General features: G+C 40.9%; 1 long non-coding RNA gene across 1 annotated transcript in view; it reads left to right on the top strand.

Annotated features, from left to right (window-relative positions):
* LOC141569739 (uncharacterized) overlaps positions 1-10768 on the top strand; it is a 204949-nt gene that overhangs the window by 191227 nt on the left and 2954 nt on the right. The gene's annotated exons all lie outside the window — the stretch shown is intronic.

The following is a 10768-nucleotide window of genomic DNA, read 5'->3' as shown; positions in this document are numbered from 1 at the left end:
TAGTTTATCTATTCCCCCATTAAAGGACATTTGGGTTGCTTCCCGGTTTTGGAACTTACAAATAGAGCTGCTACAAATATTTGTGTATGGGTTTTAGTGTGAACATAAGTTTTATTTCTCTAGGGTAAATATTTAGGAGTAAAATGGCTGGATTACATGGTAGGTAGATGTTTAACTTTAGAAAAAACTGCCAAAATATTTTCCAGAGTGACTATACCATTTTGCAGTCCTCCCAGTACTGGATGAGGGCTCCAGTTACCAATGCATGGGATTGTCAGTATTTTTCATTGTTGCTGTTGAGGTAGATATATAGTGGTTTCTCACTGTGGTTTTAGTTTGCATTTCCTTAAAGGCTAATGATTTTAAGCATCTTTCCTTGTGCTTATTCGTCATCCATACATCTTCTTGGATGAAGTGTCTGTCAAATCTTTTGCCTACTTTATTTTTTTAATTGAGTTGTTTGTTTTCTTATTGTTTCATTGTGAGAGTTCTTTACCCTGGATACAAGACTTTTATATTGGATATGTGTTTTGCAAATATTTCCTCCTAGTCTGTAGCTTGTCTTTTCAGTCTCTTGATAGTGCCTTTTGCAGAGCAATGGTTTTTAATTTTGATCAAGTTCAACGTACCATTTTTTCTTTTTATGGATAACAATGTTGATGCTATATCTGTGAACTCGTTACCTAACCCAAGGTCACAAAGATTTTCTCCTATGTCTTCTGACATTTTTATAGCCTTCCAAGTGACATTTAGATCTGTGATCCATTTTGAGTTAAGTTTCATTCAAAGTGTAGTTTCAGGTGGAAACTTTTGTGGGGGCATATGGATGTCCAATTTTCCTTTTCTTAAAGGCCCTCTATGGCCTAGGTCATATACAATTTCCTGAAGAATCTACAAAATCCTTTTGTGCTCATGTACCTGGAATGCTGCATAAAGTATAAAGCTGTAGCCTACTGTAAGAATGTTTTATTATGTATGTGACTTGGATTTGCATGGGAATTGACGAAAGAAAATAAATTAGAATTATAATAGTGAAGTAAATCACCCATCTGCTGGCTACTATTTTCCTCTTCACTTGTATATATGTCACCCACAGAGCTCCTGCTTTACAGATACTCTGAAAATTACTTTTTAATTAACAGATGGTAATGGGACTTTGTCAAAATATTGATTCAGGGGTGTTTTCTTGCTACATCACTGCTAAGTATTTGTTCAAACATGCCGGACCCTGGGGGCAATTGTGAAATCAGTGAAGATTATCTTTGACCCTCTCTCCACCCCTTTTCCCACCATACCCTTTTAATTGAGGCGTGTGAAAAAGGTAAACAGGGTCCTGTATAAAGACCAAAATTCTGAACCAGAGCATAAAATGCTGCTCATCAAATTCAGGTGCAATCTCTCATCTCTCATGTCATGTAAACCACATTTTTATGGAAGTCACTCTTCTGTTATTCATTTACTCTGGCAGTTGTTGATATGAAGCAGAGCCTAGAATTTTTCAGAGCTTAGATAGGGACAAAAAGGCAACTTTTCATACCGGATAATTTGTATTTTGTGATCTGATAAATTTTGGCATTAGAAGAAAAGACTAGGAAATGCACACACAATTTATGAGGTAGGAAAAGGGTACATAAATATGGTTAATGATCTAACCTTTTGTCTCATAAACAGATGAGATGCAAAAGGCAAGGTTATCTTTCGTGGGTGCCCTTTTATTTGCTCAAGCTCCCACCCAGAATCCTCGAGCCATCTCTTCCCCCATAGGCTGATTCCAATTCCTCCCCTGGGAAGCACAGAGGTCACGCTGTGCATAAAGATTTATTAGCAGACCAAAGGCTATCAAACATTAAGCAAACAGGGAACTCACAGGGGTTCAAATTTCACCAGTGTCTCAATGATCCTCCCTGATGCTCCCTAGAATTGCCAGATAATTCTAGAGTCTGAGTGATGTGGGGCTCCCGTGAAGCTATTGGCATTGCTTCCTACTGCCCAGGGCTTGTCTACAAGCGCTGTCCCGATAATAATTTCCGTGGCAATATTCTCCCCTCAAGTCCAGGACACATATCCTTGATGTCCTTACAATCACTGTTTAGTGAATGCCTCTCCTGCCTATTTCTAGTTCTTGGAGAAACCTACAGTCATCTTTGTGGTTGCTGCCTCTTTCTAGACACTACCTGGGAAGCCCTCTTGATCTGTTCATGACTGTTTTATGAGGCCATGTCTGCTAAGCAAGGGCTCTGCCCTCATCTCAAGCTACTGGTTAAACACAGCCTTCTTCTCTTAAGGCTGCTCCACTCGTAACAATTCTGTGGCCTGTAAAGATGGGCCCTGCCCATGGTGCAGAAGATAGACTATGGGAATCATGTCCCCAAAACAAGAGAGAAACAAGCCCCTTTCTTGGAGTTTTGTTGACTGTTTGGAGCCTGGATCATGGAGATCGAGCACTCATATTTACAGATTTCATCCTCCAGAATTCTTCAACTGGAATTCAGCATCCTGTCTTCCAGAGAACCAAGGAGTTAATGGGTTGCTAGGTCAGCCTCGGTTGTTACCCAGAGTAGTACCATTCAGGAATATGCAGATCACCTCGAAGCCATATGAGGAGAATTAATCCAGGGATTGGGGAGTCAGTTAAGGTTGGAGAGCTATTTATTGTGAGCAAATTCCTCAACATCTTTAAGCCTCAGTTTCCTCTTCTGTTAATTGGTGGTACTAGCAGCTCCTATCTCATGGTTTGATTGTGCAGATGAAATGTGATAATGGATATCGAGTACTGTAGCACAGTACCTGGCTCGGTGTTCAAAGTTATCTATGTTTCCTTATTTACTAGCATCAGTACACGTGGTGAGAGTCCCCACCCCTAGCCCAGTTGTTGGCTTATAAAGGTATTGAGGTACGCTGCTTTTTTGTTGTTTTTACCGTTAGTCCTCTAAACTAATCAAAAATAAGAAACAGAAACAAAGTTTCTCAATGAGGACCTATGATGTTTTCTTCTCTCTTTTCGTTTTCCTCCTAAATGATGGGAAAACCAGGGACTTTGTTCTCCCTCAGTATTTCAACTGCCTAACTTTACAAGTTTCTAATCTTTCATGGTCTGATACTATTTTCCTTCTGTAACCCTGTCCTGCTAACCAACCTATCCTATTTGAGATGGCAACGAGATAAAGTAATTAATGATTGTTAAGTGCTTTGAAAATACAAAGGACTCTATAAATGCCAAGGGTCGTTATTGCCTTCTAGTATAATGAAACGGTATGATAAAAATGGATCATAAAATCTCTTTGCTACCATGGCCACTGCTCTTTTAGCCAGTTAAATTTACAGTTGCAGCCTGTTTGTTCAAAGCAATGAGGGACATAAAAACAATCCAGTCGTTTTCTAAACTATGTGTCTCTGATCAATTGCACACAAAATTACTCTGGAGACATCAGCAATGCATTTTGCAAAGTCCACATGAGAATAATGCATCATGATCACCTTCAGTTTCTAATGACAATGAAGCAGGGCCCAGCTGGGCCTCCTGTGCTCAGAATGCCTCCGGGGTGCCCTGCCCCCATCCAGGTGGGCTCCACACCCCCTGTGGCTGAGCTCAGAATGCCTCAGGGATGCCCTGTCCAGGTTCCGGCTCCTTATCTTAGATTATCACCTTGTAGATGCTTGCTAATTACAAACTCTATCGCTTAGCATTTTCCCAGGTTACTCCCCCACTGTTCCCAGACCGCTGGCGCCACAAGAGATAGGATGACAGGGAGCATGACAAAAGGAAAACAGACCTCTGGGACTTTGTCATGCAGCCTCTGGGAGAGTGCCATGATTTTCCCTTCCATACCCCTAGCCAGTCTGAGAATGTTAAGGCAGTGTTTGGAGGTGTTAACCCGCTGCCTTCTCAGATCACCGGTAATAAACGCTTATTCTATGACCCAACTCCTGTGTCAGTCTATTGGCTGAGTAGCTAGCGCAGGCAGCTCGTCTCTTCCCCACACACAAGCTGTTTTTCTGTAATGAATGTGCTGTTCATATCTCTTCTGCACGTATTAGTTTATATCACTACCAGATGTTTGTTCCTATGCACCATGCATCATAGCAGCAGGACACTGGACAGAGAGGATAAATAATCCCGGTAACCTTGGGTTAGGTAGGGGACAAAGTGTAAATGTATTATTGAGTTTAGAAGAAACTGTTTGATCAACTTAAAGTGAAAGCTATTTGGTAGTTTTCCTATTACAATTGCAAATGGGACAGCATTTTAAACTTGCCAGGTGTAACTGCCATACGTGGAAGCCCATCTATTTCTTTGTGTTTGGGGAAGCCTAAGGACTCTAGTTAAGATTTTACAAATGATTGAGACATATGGCGGGATACAAAGAATTGGGTTTCCATTGGAGTATCTGAACACACTCACAGCCCCGGATTCAGGGTTGTTTTGGAACCAAACTCATATGAAAGTATTTAACAATTTGAAATTGACCACAATTTTCAGAACATTCCGTGCTATTTTTTTTTTATCCTGACACTGCCCTTTGATTTGACAAAGTAATGTTGGCACCTGACACTATTCCTTAACTTTATTAAGTGAGTATAATTAAGAGTTATTTGCATTCAATTATTTGCTTATCTGCTTCTTTGATTGTGCTTTCTCTTTTCATCAATACCAATTTTAGCTTCATTTAATCAAAGTGGTGAAATAATTAGATAGATAAGAGATTTAAAGTAAAACTGATGCACCAACCCTGATAAGACCCTAAGGCCTCCCAGAATATTAACTTCCTTTATCACTGTTCTTCCTAAGGTTCACCTTGATTTTTATGTTCATTTTAACTTTGGCGGGAGTACTGAGAAAGCTATTAAAATCAACATGAACTATCCAAAGGCAATTAAGGTTAAAATGCTTCAATGTCTAATATTATAGAAGGAACTCCACAAATATGACTTGCTGACGTATGTAGAAGTTTCATATACAATGAAAAACTGGGTCAAAATGATCATTTTAAACTAGTGATTAGATAAAAGGAAAGATCTGAGCCTATGCATTTATTAAGTTTTTAATGTAAGCATAATGCCTTCTAAAAAATTTTTTTTAATTTACTAGATTCTTGAGAAGTCTGAGATCATGGAGTCTTAGACATAGATGGACCCTAAATATTTTAGTCAAACTCTCTCCTCCACAGGACCAGGGAAATACAGTGACTTTCTTAAAATCGGGTAGGAAAGGAGAAAGAACACAAGTGAGAGAGTGAGAAACAGAAAAAGCTTCTGAACTCCTTGGTCTTTCCATTACTTATTGACAGAATAAGAGGGCTTTTTAGGGCCCAGCATCCGAAATCCCCTTCAGTTCTCATCGTGAGTCTTACTGTAGCATCTTAGTATAAAAATGTTCCCTCCCTCTCTCCACCTCCCGCAAAGCCAGGTCACGGGGCACGTGATCCAGCACATGCTCTCACCTGGGGCTTTGAATCTTGAAGGATTAAAGAAAAAGAGCCAGTGCGATGAAATGCACAAAACTGTAATCTACCAGCATTCCTGGCTGTGCCCCGTGGCTAGCACACTCGTCATGGTGTCATGGTGATGAGGCCCAGTGGTGGCTGTGAATTACAGCAAAATCCGCAGCAACATCCTAAACCCATTTCCCGCTGCCTCATTTCCCTAGTTACCCCCCCCCCCGCCGTTTGCCTAAGCATTCCTCTCCAGACACTCTGTTAATTCTATGAGTTCCTTGATGATTTCCCACTAAATTCCTTTTGTCCCCCAAGAACTCTGACTCACTCAGAAATTGGTACCACAAAGTGAACTGCAGGCAACTGACCCCTCAAGGAAAAGTGATAAAACCGGGATTGGTTCACTGACATTAAAACTCCCCCTTAGAAATACAGTAGCAATATAGCTGATTAAACATTTGCTTATGGTCACCTGGAATGGTGATTTAGAGTAGGATTTAAGGAGATTAGTATGAAGGGCGTGAGGAGTTTAATGACAGCCAATGAAGTGGCTGATTCTTATAATGAATAGCTTAATGGTGAAAAAAGGCCTCTGCCTCAGCAGATCTGAGATGGTCAAAGATAAACTCAGATTTTGGGTTGATCCTGTGTGCTGCTGAATTATAATATCACAGTGGTATTCACAGTCCTGACAGGTTTCTTCAGTGCATATTGTGGCATTATCTGGGTTAGACTGAAAGCTGGAAAATCGACATGGAAATATATGAAAGGATTTAGAGGACCCTAAGAATGCTGCACCCTTAATTCTCATTGAATCTCCCTTGCCAGCTCAAGAAATCTCTTCTAGCTTGTCTGATGAAACAGTTCTTCCCTTGATTGGAGATGCTCTTTCACCTGAGGGAGTTACCTCGTAAGATGAAGCCAGTTCACTTCATCGTCCTCCTTCCCCCCACCAATTCCCAAGATTGTCAGATTTCCACATAACCCTGGATGGGAGGGGAGTGGCAATGAAAAAGGCAAAAGCCATAGAAGGCCAAAGAACTCCTGGATTTCTAGTTTATATTGGAAAAACTCTAGGGAAGTGTGTGTGGGAATAGAGTATAAGCATACTTGATCAAGGATGACAAATGTAATTTTGGATTGGTCTGGATCCAACAATTCAAGATTCATTGTGGATTGAGCAGCTATATTGAATCTGAGGGGTGACGAAGGGAAATGCTTCCAGTGGACAAAACTTCAAGCAGTACACCTCACTGGCACCTTACCTGGAGAGAGAGAAGCCTCGAGTAATGGGTCTATACCAAGTCATAAGCAGTTGTTAGTGGCTTGACCAGATGATTAGGGACATCAAAGGAAAAAGATTAAAGACTGAAGACAAGGAGTGTGGGGGCAGAGCCCCAGAAAGTAGTTTCCAGGCTCTCGGCCTCACGTAGAAAGGTGTTGGCTCAGGTAGTAAATGGCCAACTGTGATTGCATGGCCATCAGCTGTGGCTAGTTGGCCGTCAGCTGTAACCAGTGAGCCATTGGCCACTAATATAACTGCTGTGGGTATGCTAGCAGAGGGAGAGAGGAAAGAGAGAAGAATGGGGGCTAGCAAGATGGTGGCTGGGCTGGCAAGTGTGGATGGCGGTTTGCGGACAGTGTGGATCCAGCCTCTAGTGAGAGTATAGTGCTGCCAGAGAGAATATAGTGGTATGAGTCCCCTGCCTGTGGCTCCGTGGGTGTTCCTTTTTGGCCTCACCATATCCTGCGTTATGTGGGGAGTAGGACCAGAGACCCCGCAGGCCACCCCGCATGACACATGTTCAATGGAGTTTAGGTATTAATAGCCTAATAGGCGTTTTATCAAGAAAACATTAAGGCATTCTGTTGAGATTATATATATATATATATATATATATATATATATATATATATATATTTGGCTGCCCAGCATTTGAACCCCCAACTAGGTTTGAGGATCTTAGTCCTGCTGTCTTGTATAAAGATCTAAAGAGATTAAGGAATCTTTCTAAGATCAGGAAATGAGGGAAAGAAGGAAATGAGAGATAGAGAACTGGAAGTAAAAACAAATCTCCATACTCTTGTCTAGTAGTCTTACTGCTGCAGATTAGTAAAGGAGATTTAGGAGGTCATCTGTTAATGGAGATTGTCTTTTTTAGAAGAGACAGAACTGCCTCTTTTTAAATTTTTTTCTTATTGAGGTAACATTTGTTAATAACATTATATCAGTTTCAGGTGTACAACATTATAATTTGATATCTCTACACTCTATTGCATGCTCACCACCTCACGTCTAGTTTCCATGTATTACCATATACTTGACCTGCCTTGTTTTTGAGCTCTTTCTTAATATTCACAAATCCTCAAATGTGTGAGCCTTGAAAGAAGGCAGCAGCCCAGTTCCCCCAGGGAAGCCAAATGAGGCAATACTCCGTCTCCACCCCTTGGCAAAGAGGGTGAACTAGTAAGTGAACTAGCCTCAGCCAATTGGATGCTCCTCCCCCGGACTCTGCTCTCAAAAATGTGACCGAAAGATGAAAGAACAGTGAGATCAGAAGGATGGCGAAAGCAGTGGCTGCATCCAATAGTGGTGTCCTACCTAGCTAGATTGCTCCTGTTGGGTAGCTTCCCTTGAGCTCTGCTTTTTATTTTTATGAGCCTCATTCTTCAATCTTTCCTCTGATTCTGTGTACTAGCTGATAGTTTCAAGTGCTAGACATCTACCTAGGAAAGCTGATTTGTATGAGCTATCTCAATGAGTTCTCATGTCTTCTAGCTTTGGGTGGAATTTGGCTATTGGAATCCAAGCTGGAAAATGGAGGGAGAGAGGAGAGTGAAGTCGGAATATTTGTTCGCATGGTTTCCCGTGAGGTCACCTTGCATTGGCTGTTCCTCAATACAAATTCCCTGTTCCTCTCAAGGTGGCCTGCCTCACACTCCTCTCTCCTTTCTCCCCTTCCATATTCTAATAAACTCTCCATCCCTTCATCTCTTTTTCTAATCTTTTTATATTAGTTTCAGGTGTACAAAGCAATGTAATAGACATTTACACCCCTCACAAAGGGATAACCCCTCCAAGTCCACTACCCCTCGGACATTATATATAGCTGTTACTACACCATTGCCTATATTCCCTGTGCTGCACTTTAAATCCCGTGACTATATATACAGAGGGTGCCAAAAAAAATGTACACGCATTTTATGAAAGGAAAAAACTATTAATTGTAATATTCAATATATACCGATAACAAAAGATGGATACAAGTCACCTGTGACTTCCACAATTACAAGAGGTGCTTTCTGATGATGGCAAACTACTGTGTGAGCAATGCTGACCAAAGTGTCCACTTGTATACATGTTTTTGGCACCCCCAGTATGTATGTACATATATATTTAATTATAGTTGACATTCAGTATTCTTCTATTTCAGCTTCAGGTGTACAGCGCACTTCATAGATTGTGTAGATGCCTGCCCATCCCTTCATCTCTTTGGGCCAAGGGACAGTGACCGCTCTACTGCTATGACTCCTGGGTCCTTGCACTATGCCTTGTGGCTGCTCCAATCCCCTTCCTATACTTTGAAATTAGTTCTGTTATAAGAAAACCTTCTCAGATTATCCTAATAAGAGGGTGCCATCTGTTTGTCAGAAACCTGACTGATACGCCTTCGAGTGCACGTCTTTTCTGGTTAACTGTGAGCCGAAGAAACCCAACAGGCTTAGCATCTTAAGAGGAGGAGAAAGAAGAAACAAAAGCCTAGAGTTGGGATCAAAAGTGAAATTTTCAGTGAATGGTAATAAATGACACTTAATGTAGCCAAGGAACCCTGTGAGGAAAAAGTCACCCACGGAAAGGCACAGATAAAAAATAGCTCAAAATCCAGTTAGAGAGTCTTCAAGCTTGACTGCCAATCACGAAAGAGCAATGGCTACCAGCTGGTGTGAAAGGGAGCTTCTGTTACAGATATATAATTGCTGAACAATCGGGCCATTCATTTTTAAGTGTCGGAAGAGTCATTAAGTCCTCCCTCCTTCCCTCCCAATTCATATGGCGTTTAGCACAAAGTAAAATGCACATAGGTTCTTCCACATGTCTCCTCCACAGTGTTCTTTGCTGTCAGAGACGCAGCTGCACCATGTCTGTAATGCTGGAGCATGAAAAAGCTATTAATCTGGCTCCATCTAGATGCACCAAGGCTAACTGCAGAGCTGCCTCCAGCTTCATTATAGGAGTATGTACAAAATAATACAATTTTTAAAACACAGACCATAAAACAAATAATGGGAATTAAAATTAAGAGAGAAAGTAAATAATAGGTAAACAGCTTACTGAAAGGCTGGCACTACAGATTTTGCACACATCATCTCACTTCAGCGACACAATCCTGCAAATTAGGAGTTATTATCCTGATTTAACAGATGAAGAATCAGAGGCAAAGAGTAAGCAACTTGCCCAGAATACTCAGGTAATACGTGGTAAAGCCAGAATTTAAAACCATGCTATCCCAAGACTATTTTCCAAATTGAGGTGTTCCCCAGGGGATGCTGAAAACATCCATCTTGGTGGTGCAAACCAAATATTAGAACTTTTAGTTATGTTTATTTTTATCTCATCATGTTAAATCTTTTTGTACATGTTTTACAATATAAATATATGAGTACAGTAGTACATGCATACAAATATGTAAATACCCATGTATTGCTTCTGCTGGATAGCTTTCCTTGATCTCTGCCTTTATTTCTTTCTGAGCGTCATTCCTCAATCTTCTCACTGATAAGGTGCACCAGCTGATGGCCTCAAGTGCTAGGTACCTACCCAGGCAGGCTGATTTGCATGGGCTACATCAATGAGCTCTCGAGTCTTCTGGCTTCTGGTTGGTTATGAATGAGGATGTGTAATCTAAAAAGTTTCAAGCCCCCCTGCTCCATGCTCGTTCAAGAGGCAGTATAGTGCAATTGTTAGAAGCATAGGTTCAGGACCCAGACTGCGTGTGTTCGAACCTCAGCCCCGCCACATTTTAGCTGGGAGACCCTGGGTAACTTAACCTCTCTGTACCTCAGTTTTCTCTTCTGTAATGTGCAAATTTAAAGAATTACTACAGAGAGGGCTTAGACCAATATCTGGCACATAACATGAGTCTAATAATCTAAGCCCTTATCATCACATTACATGATCCTTCAAAGTAATCATTCAGGAAATTACCTAGTCATACAACTACTGCCATAGATCCCTCACAACTCTTTTGTGTTTTTTAATTTATTATTTAAAGTATAGTTGACGTGCAATATTATATTAGTTTCAGGTGTACAACATAGTTATTGGACATTTA

This window comes from Rhinolophus sinicus, chromosome X (genome assembly GCF_036562045.2).
Source record: "Rhinolophus sinicus isolate RSC01 chromosome X, ASM3656204v1, whole genome shotgun sequence".
NCBI classification, from domain to species: domain Eukaryota; kingdom Metazoa; phylum Chordata; class Mammalia; order Chiroptera; family Rhinolophidae; genus Rhinolophus; species Rhinolophus sinicus.
This window is presented reverse-complemented; position numbering and strand designations above follow the sequence as displayed.